The following is a 14,898-nucleotide window of genomic DNA, read 5'->3' as shown; positions in this document are numbered from 1 at the left end:
GTCACCAGAATTTGATGGCATAAATCAAGTAGGATCCAGAATTTAGACATTTGTAGATAGATAGATAGATAAAGATTTATTAGCTTAAGACTGTATAAAAACTATAAAATAACTTAATTAAAAGACATACTCTGAGCCCGGCATGGCGACAGATATCTTTAATCCCAACACTCAGGGAAGCAGAGGCAGGGGATCTCTGTGAGTTCTAGGCCAGCCTGGTCTACAAAGCAAGTCCAGGACAGCCAAGGCTACACAGAGAAACCCTGTCTCAAAAAATACATACTTTGAAATGAGTACTCCATTATAATGATAATGATTTCATTATCATCTTGACTAGATTTTAAATCATGTAGGGGATTGAAGCATACCTCTTGAGTATTTCTGTGGAGATATTTCTAGATGAAATTAATTGATGGGAAAACCTGTACTCACTATCCTGTGGGCTGTGAGCTCTGAAGGTACAAGGGGGAAGTCAAAGGAAAAGCAGCTGAGTGCTGGCTTCTTTTGTCTATTTCCTTTTGGTCAGGGCACAGCTGTTCTGCTATGTCTTCCCCAGCTCTGATGGGTCAAATCCTGTAAAACTATGAGTCAAACTAAATCCTTCTTGTTTTAAGACATTTCTGCCAGGTATTTTGGTCACAGTGAGGAAAAGCTAACATATACCAAACCATTGTATAGTTAATACATACGAGTTTCTCCTTCCTGAAAAAAAGGTATTTTGATTATGGGGGGGGAAGATATTCTGGAGTCACACTTCCTTTTCCTGCCTTTGAATTCCAGTGTCATAACCAGAGTGTGCACAATGTGGAGCAAGTAGCTATTGCCCTCTGGGCCCCGCTTCTTTATTTGTGACATTGGGCTAATCATGAGATAATTTTCAGAGGACCATTCTGTAGTTGTCTGTCACAGAGTCAACCTTCAATGAACACTGAATGTCATTGTAAAAGAACCAGATAAAGTTCTTAATCAGAAAGACAGAACAAAGCATCTACTTATTAAAACGATGCACAGCCATTCTTGTCCCCACACTTGCTGGGATAGTGCTTTTATTAGAATTTGCAAAGTCACTTGTCTGTGTAGTTCATCTTAAAATGCAAGGTTTGCCAGTTGGTTTCTAGGAAGGTTTAGCCAATCCAGGAGGCTTGGCAAAATGCCAGCAGCCTCCCCACTTGGCTAGCTTCCCTGGAGGGGAAAAAAATGTTTAAATACATGCTTCAGCCGGTAGTTGTTTTGATTCATGTCCTCAGACTCCTTCAAGCATTTCCCAGTTGGTGTGGAAATTTGTACTTCAAGAAAAGTCACTTCCTGTTAGAGGTTAGAATTGGAAAAAAAAACAAAAACAACAAAAAAAAGGTTCTTTCATCATACAAAAATAAGGAGATCTAAGATATTTCTATTTCACTAGTGTGTGAGAGTTACTAAAAGGCCTTATCGATCGAAAGCTTTCCACCCCAGGTTCCTCTGATCCATTAGGCGTGGAGTAGGAACCTGGGAATTTGCATTTACAATAGGTTCTGGGATGATGATGAAGTGACCTTGGGACTACACATAGAAGCGTTCCTAGGAAACGCTTGCACACATATTTAACATTAACTTAGAGAGGAATGGTTACTCTGTATAAAACCATAAAAATCCTCCCATGGACAATCACATCAAAGACCAGGATCTACCCACTTCTATCTTCTCTAACTCTATACATCTGCATTTCAACATCAAAAATCTGATGCCGATGCTGCCTGTGTTTGCCTGCCCACCTTGATTTTAAGTATTGCCAATGTTTATATTCCCTTACCACATTGTGGTTATTTCAGAATCAGGTTACGGTTAGATTTTTTACTACCCAGATTAACAGCATCTGGGTGCAAAGGTTGAAAGCTCTGTGAATGACAGATTAAAACTTCTATTATCTGGTTCATCATATGCAGGAGCTTCTCTGTCTCCCAGGAGACTGGTTTAATTACAGATTGAATGAGGAGAATCAGAACTGTGCAGTGGTATACTAGGAAAAGTCTAGCCATTGGCTCTATGGTACAAAAAAAAAAAGATTCTGTAGCACTTGCACAGTTCCGTGCTGTAAATTCTCTCACAGTAATTAGTTTCAAGCTGTTAATCTTAAAGTCAATCAGCTCACCAAACCCTTGATAATTTAGAACTTGGTTCTTATATGGCTATACTACATGATTGGAAGTTTCCTAGTAAAAAGCTTTTAAAGACCTCTAAACCAAACCAATTCTTTCTTGACCCACACTTCTCAAAATTTATGAATACAAGTCACTGGGAAATGTGATTAAAATGTAGGTTCTGGTCTGATAAATCTTGAGCAGGATAAGAGATGCTGATTTCTAAGAAACAACCATGCAGCTAATCCATGTATTGTTCTTCAAGTACAAAGGTCCCAGAACACATCAAAGAACAAAATTTGTATTTCTTCTGGTTTATTTGATTGGTTGTGTGAAAGGGTTTCACACTGTACAGCAGGCTGGCTTGAAACTCACTACATAGCACAGACTGACTTCCATCTTGCAGAAATGCTCCTGTCTCAGCCTCCCCAGTGCTGGAACAAAATCTATAACCATATTGTTTTACATTGACTCTCTCTCTCCTAATAAGGAATAAACTTAAGGGATTCCAGCATTTCTGAGTGTGGACCTGGAGGCTCTCATCTTCAGTGGAGATAGCAGACTTCCTGTCCCACCCATCGTCATCTGCTTCTGGTCTAAACCTCCGCTCTCACTTAGATAAAACTTCCCAGGCCGTTATGTGAAACTTGGTTTGTCTCCACCACAACTCATGTTGAGGCTTAAGTCTTCAATGCTATAAAGTTGGAAGGTAGGACCTGTTGGAGGTATTTGGATATTCAAGGAAGTAGAGCCTTCGCGGTGGGTTAAAGTTTTCTTCTGGGGTGGGTTAGGTATGTCCGGCGTTAGCACTCCTGTCTCTCACATGTGCCTGGTCTTCCCGTTGCCTTTTCCCACTTGCTTTACTGCCACAAGGCTCTCATCGGAAGGCAAGCGGATGCCATTTCCATGTTCTCAAACTGTCTAGTCTTCTCCAGAATAGAGTCAGATAAAGTCCTACTCCTTATAAGTCACACAGCCCCCGACATCCTTCTGTAGGAAAGGGAAACAAATTAAGGAACCATTAGACACAAGGAATGTCTATTCATGCTTGACCACAATTTGGTTGGAAGGAAACAAGGACAAAACCCCTGAACCACTCATTCCTCTCATGAAACTGGGACTGAGAGAATGAAATCTTTAGGTGGGAGGATTTAAATTCACAAAGTAAGACTCAGAGCAAAGGAAATCTTGAAAGGCAAACTATCAGGGAACAGAAGTGATGAGGGAGCCGAGCTACATGAATCATTCAGTTGCGAGAATAGAAATGGTGTGGGGATGGTTTAAAAAGCAGCGATAATGGGAGGAAGAAAGGGATCCCAGGCCCAGGAGAGAGAGATAACTACGGCTGCCTGAGTTCCCATGACAGTGTCTGACAAGCTGCTCTATCAGTGTTCTTCTCTTAGGTTCTTGTGAGATCCTCTGTCTGCCCTGTGTGCTTTTACCCCCTCAAAATAAGGAAGTAGAAAGCCTGTAGGACTCCACTGGGTATGAAGGCACATGCCTGTAACCACTTAGGCGGTGGAGGCAAGATGGCGGCTGCTGCTTAAAGGGCAGTCTGAGCTATGCGGTGAATTCCAGACCAGTCTGAGCTACAGAGTAAAACATAAGAACAAAGAAAAGGGAATGGGAACACACACACACACACACACACACACACATGCACACACACACTCCTGTAGGGATCTCGTTATTCTAGTACTAATGTATGACTTGACAAGCTCTACGAATGAGTAACAGAGCCCTAACCATGGAACCTCAGAATCTGAAAAGCTCTGGATGTCTTTCAGCTGCCTCATTCACTGTAATTCTCAGATTAATTCTAGTGAGAATGTTAAGCATTCTGTGAGGTGGTATATTTGTAGTTGATTCTGATTGTTAGAAGGTTCTTGCATATTTTAAGTCTGAAATTTCTCCATAACTCGTACCTGTTGGAATGGCTTTAGTCAGTCCATTTCCACATGGGGAACTTTCTGGAATGTGAAAACATCTATGTGCCCCCTTTTAAATCCTCCCTTCACTTGGCTGAACATTCTCCTATGCCTAATTATACAGTTTCTCCTTTGGGGGGAGAGAAGGGGACAGCAGGCAACTCTCACTTTCCAAGGACTTTAGTTTGCCTACAGTATAGTCACAAATCAAACAAAACACCCCAAGGCAGCAACATTGATTCAGGAAATTCTATGGCAATCTAAAATTGCATTAACTTATTCTGCAGTTCTCGCCACTTTGTAATTAGCTCATTTTTCTTAAGCATTTCTTCCTTTACAATGAAAAGATCCCATGGGTATCTTGAATTTTGAATTAAATTGAATGGAAGCTTCTTGATAAAGTTTTTGTTTTACTATGCCTATATTCTAGAGTAGCACTATCAACACAAATATAATAAATGTCATATACTTTAAATTTTTCTGGATAATTACGTTTAAAGAGGATAGAGAAACAAGGGCCGGTTAGATGCCCCTGTGAGTAAAAGCTCTTGCTGGAAAGCTTGAGAGCTTGTGTTTGATCCCTGGAACCCAAATCACAGAAAGAGAGAACTGACTTCAGGAAATTGTTCTCTGACTTCCCCTTGTACATCATGGCAAAATGCATCATGGCAACATGGACCTTACCATGTCTACACTATGGCTTGCACCATGGCATGTATGTGTGTGTGTGCACACCCAGGCAAATATACACATGTTAAAAAAAAAGAAAACCGATTTTAATAACTCATTTAACAAAATATATCTATAAATTCAATATGCATTAAACACAAACTTTGAGAATTTTCCATTCTTTTTATATTAAATAACTGAAATTCTGTACGTAATTTTCACTTGAGGCACAAGACTACATTTAATTTGTTTGTCTGTACCTACTTTATTGAACAGCACAATTTTCAAATAATAATAATCATTGCAATATCTGATTCTTATTGAATACTTACTGTATTGCAGCCACTTTTCCAAGGGGTTTACATAATTTAACTCCTTAGATTCTCACTACACCCTCTGGGATGGGCACTGTAATTATTCTCATTTTACAGACGAAGGGGAAGAGTCACTGAGAAGTTAGGTAACTGGTCTAGCTAGTTAAGTGATGACTTGAATCTATGATGACTGGCTCCAGGCTCACATCCTGACTATGTACGTATCATACCCACATGGCACATGGGTCACTGTGCCAAGCACTGTACATATAGTTTTATGGGTCGCCCCCTTTTACAGAGGAAGAAATAAGGCCTTTAGTAGCCTCTGATCTCAAAGCCAGTTTATCTAGCCTTTGAACTTTCTTCCTCAACTGCCCTGCTACCCCAGACTCTAGTGTTTACACATATTTACACCCCTGAGTCAATATTTTTGTTGCTGATATTTTAAATAAGAGAATGACCAAATAAGATGGGGGTAGGGAAGCAAGCAAGGTATGAGGACACAAGCACTGTTCTTTTGATCTTCAAAGCCAAGTATGTTAAGTCACAAGCACCCACAAAACACTAATTAGAGTTAACTATCTCTAACACGAGAAGGGGTAAAAGTTGTTTCAAGTACTTATCTAAAACATGGAAACATGCATTTTAAAAAGCTTTACACAAACACACACACACACACACACACACATAAAGTAACAATTTCAACAGAGCAATTCTCAGGAAGACATCTTATTTTTACCATAGTACTCAAAACTGAGAGAGGAGGCGGTAAGTGGAAGGGTGTGGCACCCCTCCATTCTTTTGTTCTCTGTGGCTTTATTCTTCTGTAAACCTGACTTTCGGTTGTTGCACTGTTAAAGATCTTGCTTTTCCTTAGTAAGGTCTTCCCAGTTTCTAGGCACCTCTCTCTTTACTGCTTTGGAAATCGGTCCTAGGCTTTTAGTGAAAACATAACTTTGAACCATTTTTTTAAATGAGTCTTCCTATGTTTTTCAGGCTGACCTTGACCTGTACACCTTTCCCAAGCGCTGAGATTACAGGCTCGTGCTACCATATCAGCCCGTAGTGGACAAGTGGTCCTGGGTGGTATAAAAAACAGGCCCAGCAAGCCATGGGGAACAAGTCAGCGAGCAGACTTCCTCCGTGGTCTGTGCTTCAGGTCCTCCCTTCCCTGACTTCCCTCGGTCATTAACCTGGATGTATAAGACAAAATGAATCTTTTCTTCCCCAAGTTGTGTTTGGTCAGTGTTTTGTCACAGCTACTGAAAGCAAAGTAGGACCCTGAATTATTATTATTACTATTATTATTATTAGTAGTAGTAGTAGTAGTATTGTTATGTTAGAACATTGAGTTCATATATTTCAGCCTCACCTGTGCACAGAGGTATCACATTTTTTGTCACAACTGTTTTGCTCATTCCTCTGATCTTTCTGTTGCTGCTATGGGTTAGCATTTTTCTCCTCCTAGTACAGCTTAGATATGGAGAATATCCCAAAAGACTTAGGTACTGAAGGCTTTGGTGTCCTATTTGTGGGTCAAATAATTGGGTGGTGACTTGGGCATAAGGACTCTGACCTAATTAATAGGTTAATTTGTTGATGAATTTGAATTTTGATGGCATAATTAAAAAGTAGTGGGAGATGGGACATGGTTCAAGGAAGTAGGTCACAGGAAATGAGTCTCTAAAGGCTATTTGGTCCTGGCCAGTTCCTGTCTTCCTCTTTTGTTTTCCAGTTGTTATGAGATAAGCATCTCTGTTTCACCTCACCCTTTTCCATGGTATTCTGTCTCCAGATCCAGAAATGTGAGGCTAACCTCACATGAACTTTCTGAAACTGTGAACCAAAACAAACCTTTTCCCCTAAGTTGTTATCTTAGGTGTTTGTCACAGTGACAAAAGTCTGACAAAACACACAACAGTTATTAAGCAATAAAGACAATGGGAGAAAGAGAGTCTAGTAATTAGTTGTTTCATTGCAGTGATTACATACCTGATCAGAAGAAACTTAAGGGAAGATGGTTTAGTTTTGGCCCACAGTTCTGAGGGACACAGTCCATCATCACAGGAGAAATGGCAATGGAGTAATTTGGTCTGTGGTGCCAATGAGGGGACATGCTAGTGCTCAGCTGGCTTTTCCTTTTCATGCTTTCTCATTCAGTCTGGGACCCCAGTCCACGGAATGGGAACATTCACAAACAAGGTGGGCCATTTCTCTTTAGTGTCCTCTGAAAACTCCCTCAAAGAAACACTCAGAAGTGTGTCTCCTAGGCGATTCAAAATCCGGTCAAGTTGAACAATGAAAGTTAAAAATTGCAAGGAGAAAACACACTAAGAAGGTGGGATGTTCAATAATCAAGGAACCAGAGGTTCAAGCTAAACTTTCCTAGCATGATCAACTAGAATGGTATGCCCCTGCCCAGTGCTTCAGTTTCTCCATCAGAAAACGGAGTTAGAAATATTTTTTGTAACGTGACTTTCCACTGCAATATTTTAAATTCAGTGACTATTTTGAATTGCTGTGTATGCTTGTTAAAAGTTTATTTTTAATGAATAAATAAAAGACCCTAGAAGTTGGAGAAATGGCTCTGTGATTAAGAGTACTAACTGTTCTTCTAAAGGATCCCAGTTTAATTCTCACTCCTCACATGGCAGCTAACAACTATCTGTAACTCTGGTTCCAAGGGATCCAACTCCCTCTTCTGGCCTCTGAGTTTACACTGACACAAATGCAGGCAATGTACCCATACACTAATTTTAAAGAAAAGACATGTTTTTGTCTTCTCTGGGAGAGAGGAGCAAGCCTTGTCCTTTAGCAAAGAAAAGACCAAGGGAATATACAAGTGATTAGTAAAGGGAAATATTCATCATCCTAAGCCATCAGAAAAACTAAGTTTATTTAAAAAAAATAATATTCAAAGGCCAAAAATAAATAATCATAACCAGGACGGGTATAAAAGTAGAATATGTTTTTTTGTAAAAATTTTAATAATGTTCTAAGCCCTAAATTATGTAACTTCTTAGTTTGTACCATTATAGCTTCAGAGCCTGTGATTCTAAAAAACAAACAAACAAACAAACAAACAAACAAAAACCTCCAAATACACTGCTTCCCTGAAAATCCACTAGAAGATTAGCTACAGTAGACCAGAGAGAACAAGAGGCCTAATTCCTATGCATGGGGATTTTCCAGTGTTGTCATAATTCACACATAACTAGCACACACAATGGATTCAGAAATTAGCAGCTATATGAAAGGAGTGTCCCACTAAATATAAGCCTTACACATCCTGGGGTTCAAATACACACAAGACACACAGATGATATCCTGACATCCTCCAGGGGTCTTTGCATGGCTCCGATGAGATGCAATCCTCCCTGAGATGAGTGAGAACATTTGAAAGGAATAGGAAGGGAATTCTGAGTGTGTCACTCAGAGCTCTGCTCTTCCTAGTGCTTTCCAAGGATCAATGCTAGAACCCAGGAATGAGAAACCATAAAAATATGTGTAGGGCTAGGCACGGTAGTGCACACCTTTAATCCCAGAACTGACACTCTCCATGCCTCAGGTTTTTTCCCTTAGAAGGTAATAAGATACACGCCTCAGAGAAAAACCAAAAAGACTGATGCCATGCTGTAGCATCAAGAACTGGGTATGGACTCCCTTGGTTCATGCATCAGGAGCTAAGGAGCCTTTGAATGGAACCAATAATTACTGGTGTGGTCGAAAAGGCAGAGAAACGGTTTAAAAAACACCAGCTGCATCGGGGAACCAGCCATCTAGTGATATAAGCAGGTACAATTATAGTCACGATGACATTTGGCAGGCTTTATTCACGGTTTCATTTTCCTGGGTTTTCTTTTACGGAGATAAACAGTCTATCTCGTATCTTTTACAAAGGATTTTAATTTTAGGTTAGAAATTAAAATGGCAGGTTGTACCCAGTATCTTAACTAATTATTAACTGAATTAACCATGAAAACCTTTCCTGCCATGTTAAGGCGCATCAAGTTATCCACAGGTGTTCACTGTTTACCTTATCCTTCACTGCATGAGAATTAAATGTGATGTTTGCTCTTCACCTTTTGAGAGAGGTTTCATATTGTAGTACAGGCTGGCCTAGAACTCAGTTCAGACTGGCCTCTAATTTATGTTAATCCCCGCCAGCCTCCCAAGATGCTATGGTTAGATGCAAAGGCAAGCCACCACACCTGGCTAGAATTAAATAACTTCCATAGGCTACAAGAAAATACTACCAGTTTCATTTTAAAATCTGACTCAATTATATTCACTAAATTATATTCACTAAATTATATTCACTTTGTCTTTTATGCTACCTCTTTCAAATAATTTAATAGGTTAGAAGGTAAGTAACTATTTACTTTTTACATTACTATGTTTATAGACAGCTGTATATTTCCCTGCTTCATTATCTTTATTCATGTTTTTTAATAGATTTTTCTCATTTTTATTATATTCCAGTGAATTACCAGTAATTTTTCATTTTAAGAAACTTTGTAGGGCTGGGATATATAGCTAAATAATTAAGTGCACATTTAGTATATATGAGGTCTTTGGTTCATTTCCCAGCAACAGAAGCAACCAGCATGAACAAAACCCAAAGAGAGTACTGTGTTGTATCCCAACAGCATCCATTTATCCTGCTTGGTACCCACGGTGACATCCTTTTAAGTGGATGGCACAGAATTGCTTGCCTAATGGTTTCTTTTTGAGTTTTGCCGCATGGAGCAGCAGAAGCAAATACAGTGCAGGAAGAAAGAGAAGCAGGTTGCTGAGCAGGTTGCTCCTTCCCCTCTGGCTAGTCATGAAGATACCTACGTGCTTCTGTGGCCACTCTGTTCATAGCTCTGGCACTCGCCCAGTTCCAGTGACATGATACCTCCCTCCTTGATCTTGTGACCTATGTGTCACCGTAGCTCCCACACTTGGAGTCATTATTTATTTTCAATATTATTTCAACATCCTTTGTTACCATCCATAATCCTTCCCACACCTCTATGACTATTCCACTCTATTAAACTCTGTTGTATTAAATTCTTTGACTTTTCCTACTGGTTCATTGGCTAACAGACCCCTAGCCAATACAGCTAAATTGGATTTAAATTCATGAATAGGATAAACAAATGGAATTTTTAATGTTAGGAAAAAAATAACTAAACACTATCTAATAATAATAATTTCTGTAATTCAAAATAAATGTAAGAGAAGTCAAATTATTTTTAAAATCCTCCAAAACTCATGTTACTTCTTAAATCTATGTTGAAGTCTGTGCCTTGCAGTAAAAATATGCCGCTTCCAATGAACCATGTTACATGAGTCTTTGCTGAAGACTTTTTCTCTAGATAGAGGGAACAGCCTTGGCCCATGATTCTTTTCCCTCCCCCATAGTACAAGGCAGGAAGGAGTGTGTCCTTTAAAGACAGGCTACAGGTCACCTGCTTCTGCTGATTAAGCTCAGCCTTCTGCAGTTCTACCATCTTCCAATAGTCTGTTTGAATACAGAAAACATACTTTAGGTCAGAGCCCTTGTGATCTAATTGTTTTAGGAAACATTCTCTGAATCTAATCATTTGACAAGATCCTCACAGCGATGAAGAACCTATCCAAAACACCGTCTTCCTGTCCAGTGCTCCCTGTACCTCATCTTCCTCCCTATGCACAATCCTTTCTTGTACTTTAATTTCCTAAGAGAGTTGGTTTGGGGTGGGCGATGATACCTTTCTTCTCTCACGATGCCATGCCTTGAATAAATCTGGTTTGTCTTCTACTAACTCTCATTCCCCCATATTAGTTTCCAAGTGGCAAGTACATGGACTCAGGTTTAGGACCACAAGACACACCGAATAACTCTAGAGGATGTAAGTTTATCAATCTAACCTTGAATTTTCTCCTGTAGCATGAATTGAAAAAAAAAAAGCTCTTTGTTGTAGTTATCCAGCAAATAACTATTAGAACACACATGCACTCACATACTCTTCCTTAAAAAGAAATAGGAATTACACACATTCTTTTTTTTAAGGCATTTTTAAAAAGATTTATTTATTTACTATGTATACAGTGTTGTGCCTGCATGCCAGAAGGAGCTAGATCTCATTTTAGATGGTTGTGAGTCACCATGTCGTTGCTGGGAATTGAACTTGGGACCTTTGGAAGAGCAGCCAGTACTCTTAACCTCTCCATCTTGTACACACATTCTTTAGTATACTTTGCTAATACAGTATTTTTTAAAAGTAATTAATAGATCTGATGGGCAAATCACTGGAAGATCCAAATTTGCATCCTTTGAAAATCACCAGGGGACCCAGCCATGCTAAGCCTAATCTGTGCATTCTCAAAACCCACTGGAATGGGATAGACATTGCACCTTTTGGTGAAGGACTGGCTCCGGGGGCACCTTGTTCCTCCTGTACAGTGCCCCTCTCCATGTTCCAGTCACTCGTGACATCTGCCTCACTCTGTGGACACTTAGCTTTGTCACCTCCCTCCCTACTCTTTTTAGAATTCTGCTCCGTCTGGTTCATAAGAAGTAGGCCCATTGCTTAAAAATAAACCTGGAAATGGCCATTCCATTCACCCAAACCAGTGGATCAAAGCTTTGAAATTAGCACTTGTAAGGATCTTGTGTAACAAAGAAAAGAGGTATGGCCCACGTCCCTTTTATATTTTAAGCAATTCGAAGGGTTCTTGCATCTGAACATTATATGTTTGATAGTGTTTATGCGATCTGATTCTGCTGTAACTAGGGGAATATTTGGTATCTGAATGAAATATTTTTCTAGATTCTCTTATTCAAACTGCTTCAGGTATAGGTTTTAGAAAACTGGTCAGAACTCATGAGAATCATGCTTTTTAATGGAATGGATTATTTGAATCCTACAGCATTTGATCCGTTTTGAGTTAGTTCTATAATCTATAGCATGTAATGCAGTTACAGCTAACACATCTTTGGTCAGCAGTTCAAGCTTTTGCTTGAAACCTATTTTCACCTAGTGCCTGATTTAAATAATCCAGTATTATATATAAAGAAATATTATGCCATGCATTGCTTAATTTATTACGTTGATACTGTACGGTGGATTTCTAACTGGATTTTCCACTGTTGACAAAGTCTTTCTTTTGAAAGTGTTAAATCTTTTAATACAGCTCCCATATAAACTTGGCCATGTTCTAGTCTCTACTGAGTTAAAAATAAAAATAAGAAAAAACATGATTTTGTAATTATACATGCTCATTAATAAAATTCCACCCAATCTATTAGCTACACTCCCTCTCCAGAGTAAACCTACGTATGGGTTCTGTCAACACCAAGGTCACTTCCCTGCAGTCTCTCTCACGTCTGCCCATCATTGCTCCAACTAGCAGAGTCTTATGTGGGAGAGTTTATTGCTATTGCAAATTTATGATTATTGCTGAAATATGTACACAAAATAATTCTTTAAATATGAAAAGTGATTTGAGCACTTTGGAAAGCTACAAGGCAGACAAGATGCTACATATTATCACTATTGGCACCAAATTTTGGATAAGAAGACTATTGGGGTGATAACTGATAAAACACTCACCTAATATGTGTAAGGCTGTGAGGTCAATCTCCAGCAGTCCCCATCCCTGCCCCACAGCCCCTGCAAAAATATTAGCTCTCTAGGTGAATTCATATTGCTTGGCAAGCACATATTCTCTTTTAATACAAATATCTATTTTCCCTACTAAATGCCAGACAAAGGCTCCAAGTGCTAACAGAAGTTAATACGAGCAAACTTAAGTTAGCTTGCTTTTATATATCTTATCAGAGGGACACTATTACTACTCTCACTTTAGAGATGAGGAAATTAAAGCACAGAGAGGTTGGGTAGAGTCATCTAGAGTTTATGGTTTGGAACCTGGTTTGAATCTGAGATTCCAAGTTCTAGAGTTAAATATTGTGACCATGTTACATAAGAAAGAGGTGATAATTCAAAGCATCAATCAACAGACCCATATTAAATGGGAGGTTTAGTAAGATGCATACCTGACATTATCCTGTCTCTTAAACTGTGTACAAGTCATTCATTTGAAAAATCATCCATTCTAACTGAACTAAAAAAGTTTCCTTAATCAAGAGAAATACAACATTGAGTCATACTATAAAGACGTTGTTTTCTTTTAGTAGAAAATACAGAATTTAACATAAAAATTATGAAATTATGATAATTTTTTTCAGCAAGTGGTACTGGAATAATTGCATACCTACATTATTGAAAATGAACTTTCACACACACCTCACACTTTAAAAATTAGTTTAAAATGAGATGGAGGTTAGTAAGCATAATAGTTGAGGCAAGAGGAACTGCAGAGCAAGTTCCAGGCCCTGCTGGGCTACTGTGACACAAACCAACAAAGAGGGACAGGGTTTCTCTGTGTAGCCCGGGCTGTCCTAGAACTCCTTCTTTAGACCAGGCTGGCCTCAATCTCAAATCTTCCTGCCTTGGCCTTCCAAGTGTTGGGATTAAAGGTGTGGGACATCACCTCTAGGCCAGGGTCTTGGCTTTTAAAAATGTGTATGCTTACGTTTTGTTGAGTGAGCTGTCTCCCCAGCCCAAAGGATATTAACTTAAACTTTTTTGTATTACATGATAAATATGTGAAAGTCAAAAAACAACATTTGGAAGTCTGTTTTCTCCTTCCATCTTGTGGGTGATTTGAACTCATGTTGTTAGGCATGGCAGCAAATATAGCTACTTGCTGAGCCATCTCACTAGTCCATGAATCTTAATTTTTAAAAAGTGGTAATATTTTGGATGTATGTCTAGGAGTGGTATAGCTGGATCTTGAGGTAACACTATTTCTAATTGTCTGAGAAAGTACCAGATAGATTTCCACAGTGGTTGTACAAGTTTACATTCCCATGAGCAGTGGAGGAGGGTTCCCCTTTCTCCACATCCTCTCCAGCTTGTGTTGTCACTTGGGTTTTTGATCTTAGCCTTTCTGATGGGTGAAAGGGGAAATCTTGGTCATTTTGATTTGTATTTCCATGATGGCTCAGGATGTTGAGTGTTTCCTTAAGTGATGTTTCTCTCAAGTACACAAAAAGGACATTTACCCAACCATGTTTGTAGAAGCTTTATTCTACAAACTATTCTATAATCTATTCTATAATAGCCAGAATCTGGAAACCACCCAGATGTCCCTCAGTTAAGGAATGAATACAGAAATTGTGGTACATCTACACAATGGAATTCTACTCAGCAATTAAAAACAAAGAAATCAAGAAATTTGCAGACAAATAGTGGGAACTAGAAAAGATCATCCTGAGTGAGGTATCCCAGAAGCAGTAAGACACGCATGGTATATTCACTTATAAGTGGATATTAGACATATAATATAGGATAATCATACTAAAATCTGTGCACCTAAAGAAGCTAAGCAAGAAGGAGGACCCTGGGTAAGATGATCAATCCTCTTTCAGAAAGGCAAACAGGATGGACATCAGAAGAGGGAGAAAACAGGGAACAGGACAGGAGCCTACCACAGAGGGCCTCTGAAAGACTCTACCCACCATGGTATTAAAGCAGATTCTGAGACTCATAGCCAAATCTTGGGCAGAGTGCAAGGAATCTTATGAAAGAAGGGGGAGATAAAAGACCTGGAGAAGACAGGAGCTCCAAAAGGAGAGCAATAGAACCAAAAAATCTTGGCACAGTGATCTTTTCTGAGACTGATACTCCAACCAAGGACCATTCATGAGATAACACAGAACCTCTGCACAGATACAGCCCATGGCAGCTCAGTCTCCAAATGTGCTCCCTAGGAAGAGGAACAGAGACAGAGATGCTTTCTGACATGAACTCAGTGGCTGGCTCTTTGAGC

Source organism: Meriones unguiculatus, chromosome 3 (genome assembly GCF_030254825.1).
Source record: "Meriones unguiculatus strain TT.TT164.6M chromosome 3, Bangor_MerUng_6.1, whole genome shotgun sequence".
Taxonomy (NCBI): Eukaryota; Metazoa; Chordata; class Mammalia; order Rodentia; family Muridae; genus Meriones; species Meriones unguiculatus.
This window is presented reverse-complemented; position numbering follows the sequence as displayed.